A 4,790-nucleotide genomic window follows, 5' to 3' on the forward strand; every position below is an offset into this window, starting at 1 on the left:
CAGACCAAATTTTGAAATGGCCAAGTTTGTCTTCAGAGCCTATCATTTCCCATGTTGTGGCTTCCATATTCAGATTTCTTCATCTCCCCAACTTAAGATTTTCAAGGAAATCATGCTGGCCTCTAGGTGATTCAAAGAGCTTCTTTCTCTCTCTATAGAAATTCATCTGTCACATGGTCCATTTGTTCAGACTCTAAGAGACACTAATTAAGTACATTGATCTGAGCTATAGTGTCAGTTTATGATTATAAATTATTGCACTAGACCTCCCAAACATTAGTCCTCAGATTATTAACTTCATGCTTTGTGTGCCCTGAAGATGAGTATATCATCCTCTTGCATTATCTCATCCACATTAAGAAAGCAGACTCTTTGAAGACTAGTAGGCTTAACTGATTATCAAAATATCTATCTCAAAGGGACCAGCAAAAAGAATAAGTGACGGTAAACTGTAGCTAAGAGGAAAGGAGATGAAGTTCAAGCAGGAAAACACATTTTGGACAAATAGTTTTATGTAACCCTTAATGCATCTGCCATGTGCTAGACATGAATAAACTCTTCCATTTATTTAGAGTAAAACTTAAATTTCTTTGGGAATACTTTGTTATCAGAAAAAGAAACGACTGTTCTTTACTACAAAATTGCTTTTCTTCTGTTTTGTTTGTTTTGAAATTGACAGTAAGATAAGCAATTATGTATATTTTCTTTAAAAGATAGAAAATCTGAGACTGATTATGACAATAATAACCAGAAAAAATGAAGTGAAACCTTGTAGGAATATAGTATGGTGAAAATAGTTTAACCACCACCAATAAGGTATTTTCAGTTGAGAACTGAGCAATGCTTTTACAAGAAATAATTAAAAAACAATTTGGCTGACCATAAAGAAATACTAACACCAGCCAGTGGAAGATGCTACAAATTAATATTTATATTAATACTTATTAATACCTATTCTCTATCTATGAAATCAGAACAATATCTATGTGATTAGGTTTTATTTGTAATCCAAGTAATGAGCAGTAAGAAAGTACTTACCAGATCTGAAGACCAAAACCAAATATATAAGTGAGTGAGTAAGTGAGTGAGTAACCATTAGTGAGGGAAAAAGGCATTCTCATGATTAACATAATATTCTTGATTCTAGTCAGTATGAGTATCAGTAATCAGCAATATTCAAATGTAGTTACATACTATAGTTTAGTTATGTAGAATCTGTATTCTAAATGAACCTATAGAATAGTGTAGGAAATGTTTTTTTTCTTGGTTATTTATTTTTTTTTAATTTTTTCAATTTTTTTTTCATTCTTTAGACTACATCTATACCATGGGAGGTAAAGTTATGAAAAATTGCCATCATTTGAGAACTTAATTCTTGTCTCTTTCATGGATTATTTGTAGGGCTAAATTCCCAGTCCAAACACTTACATTCACTCAGCTAATCTCATAAACAGCTGAGTCACCCCTGAAATATATTTTGTAAAGCAGAAGTCATGGGACAGCAGCATTAAAGTAAAATAAGATTGATAAGATGGCCTTGCTTGACAGCTCTGCTCCTATTAGCAGAAGGTTCTTGAGATGGCAGGATAAAGCCCTGGGCAACATATGCTATGACAATCATGGTCATGACCTATTTCTGTTATTTCCTTTAAAGTTGGCTTGCATTGTTAGCAATTTCCTATCCATCTATGAGATATCTCTAAGGCATTGCTAGGGCAAGGATTTCATATAGAGAGCTGAAAGTAATGATACGAAAAAGAAAGGAAGAAAGAAAAAAAATGGAAAAGAACAGTTGATTAATCATGGAGTGTAAGAAGCAATGAAGTGCATTAAAATAAAACATTTTCATTGCATGTATTTAAGAGAAATTTGAATCACGTATTCATTTCTCATTTGTTTTAACACTTGATACATCATTTTAAATGTCATCACCTGTCCAAGAGTGTCAAATTCTCTCTGCCTATACAGACATTTAGTTAAGAAAGTCAGCCATTCGCTTCCCCTGTCAATTGTCTTTTTCCCCTTTTCTATATTTCTTTACAATTCTATATTTCTTTATAATATGTAAAATTCTACATATTGTGTTTTGGGGAAAAATGGAAAATGGGTGTTTTAGCTGGTTTGAATTAATATTAGTTGATTTTTGATTCAAATTGTACAGCATAATTTTCAAGAGTTTTTTTTGTAAAATGCAATTATATATATATATATATATATATATATAGTATTTCTTGAGTTACTAAGTTCAATTTTTGCATGTAGAACTTAAGTGTCCTAAAATCAAATGTATTTATTTCTTTATCCTTCAATAATTTTTATTTTACACTTATTATGTGTACAGACTTATGCAATATTAAGCAGTTGTACAAAATACAGTGTATTCTAGGAATTTATGTCATAATAGTTACAATTTGATATATGGAGATTTTCAACGCAAAGTAGTATGTGCTGTTGGCATGAGCTTCCATCTTTTCCAAATTCAAAGATGCCTTCAGAAGGTGATGAAATACCCACAAGTGATTATAATGTGGACACACAATCACATGATTTATACTTACATAGATTCAGACTGGAGTAACTAGATAAACAGCATACAAAAAAATTCCCTTTAACATAGTAGGGTGATGTTAAACTTTTACATAAAAATTTAATTTATTTTCTTCAAGGCATTATTTATTTTCTATATCATATTATTTTCTATATCATAACCCCTCCCAACTTCTTCCCTCAATTCTCCCTAAATGTGGAGTTATCCAAACTGAACCAGTGCCCCTGTAATTAATACATTTTTTTTTACATTGCACGTGGGTTGTTTTATTATAATGCTTTACCATAAAGCATTTACCATAAAGCATTTCCTCTTGCCTCTGAGGCAAGAGGAAATGGACAAGTGCGGTTTCAGCCTTTACTGAGATTTTAACTCTGCTTGAATAAATTCTTACTAGATTCTTAGATCACCTCATTCGTTAAAGCTGAAAATTTCTCATCCTTATTTTTTCGATTTCTTTGAACAAATCCTTATGATTTCTTCCTCTGAATTCACTGACTTCACACATTCTATTTCAACAATATGACATGGATTTCTTTCCCTCTTGTAGGACAATAGAAATATTTTTCTTCTGAACGTGTCCTTCCAGATATTCAACTGGAGTATAACCAATATCTAATACATAGTTTATGCTTAGATTAACTCCAAGAGAAGACTTACAACACTTGGACTGATCAATAGAGTGCACTATGGATGGACTGATTTGGGAAGTCATCTATGTTTTACAACCACTCTTTTTCTTACCTTCCATATTCATTGTCAGAAAAAAGATGCATGATTCCTTTACTTTACTAAATGTTTTTCAACTAACTGTAATCACTAATTTTTTCAATCATAATTAAGCCAATACAATTTCCTTTTTAAAAGCTAACCTAGGCATTTTTAAAGTCTGGATTTCTTGCAACGAAAAGTTCCAGTTTCATCTTTTTTGTCCAGGTTTTCTGAGGTATAATTGACAAATAAAAATAAATTGTATAAATTTAAGATTTACAACATGATATTTTGTTCTTTTTTTAAAAATGTGGAATCTTTCACATATTTGCATGTCATCCTTGAGTAGGGGCCACATTGATCTCTGTATTGTTGCAATTTTAGTCTGTGTGTTGTCAAAGAACCCATGTGATACCTTGATACATGTATGCACCTGAAATGAATACCATAGTAAAGTTAATTGACATATCACCTCACATAGTTACCATTTATTTATTTATTCACTTACTTACTTATCTGTTTATTGCAAGAATATTAAAATGTACTCTTTTAACTTGAAGTCCACTTTTAATTGTGCCCAAATAAGCTTTCATGTACTTCACAAAGATGTTACAAGGAAGACGTTTTATTAGTTTCTTTGTCTCTAGAGAAGAATATTATTATAGACTAAATTCACCAGCCTAGGTATTCACATTGTTTTGTTTCACATGAGTACTGAGGGAAAGCACTGTGACCCTAGAGTTTTTCAGCTATGTAATGAAAGAAGATTATCATTTTTATTTTTACAAAAGTCTGAAATTTATTTAGTGCTGCTACTTTTCATTCACCGTTTCCACTCACTCAAGTGTGCCATCTGTATACAGTCATATAAACCTTATGTTTATGGGTGCTACAGAATTTAGCCAGTTTACTAAGTAGAAAAAGTTTCCAGGCTAAAGTGCAGAGGGAAAAAAAGGTCACTCTGGAAATAGTTATACAGTTTCTCCAAAATTAAACATGTGATCTGGCAATTGTGTTTCTAGGTGTCTATTCAAAATCATTGAAAATATATGTCTATAAAAACTATGTATAGGAATATTAATAGCAGCATTATTTATAATAATCAAAAAGTACAAATAACCCAAATATCCATCTGTTGATTGAAGGCTAAGTAAAATGTGGTATATCCATATAATGCAATATTTATTAACCATAACAATATATTACTGATTCATCCCATAGCATTGGTGCAAATTGAAATATTACGCTTAATGACAGAAATCAGACAGGAAAGCCACATATTTCATGATTCCGTGTATATGAAGTATCCAGTGTAAAAATTCCATAGAGACAGTGGTTGCCAGAGTTTCTTTTTCATATGATGAAAACATTTTGGAATTAGATATTGTTGCACAATGATGTGAATATACTAAATTCCATTCAAGTATAGACTTTAAAAGAGTGAGTACTATGGTATGTGAATCTTCTTTTATTTTTGAAAATTGAGGACCAAAGGTGAACATGTATATAGATTAAAACATACTATACCTAC

General features: G+C 31.2%; 1 non-coding gene across 1 annotated transcript; it reads right to left on the bottom strand.

Annotated features, from left to right (window-relative positions):
• Positions 1-3,563: 3,563 nt before the first annotated feature.
• LOC125096612 (U6 spliceosomal RNA) lies at positions 3,564-3,665 on the bottom strand. The gene has a single exon (XR_007126288.1). It is a non-coding gene; the product is annotated as a U6 spliceosomal RNA (small nuclear RNA).
• Positions 3,666-4,790: the final 1,125 nt, after the last annotated feature.

This window comes from Lutra lutra, chromosome 3 (genome assembly GCF_902655055.1).
Source record: "Lutra lutra chromosome 3, mLutLut1.2, whole genome shotgun sequence".
NCBI lineage: Eukaryota > Metazoa > Chordata > Mammalia > Carnivora > Mustelidae > Lutra > Lutra lutra.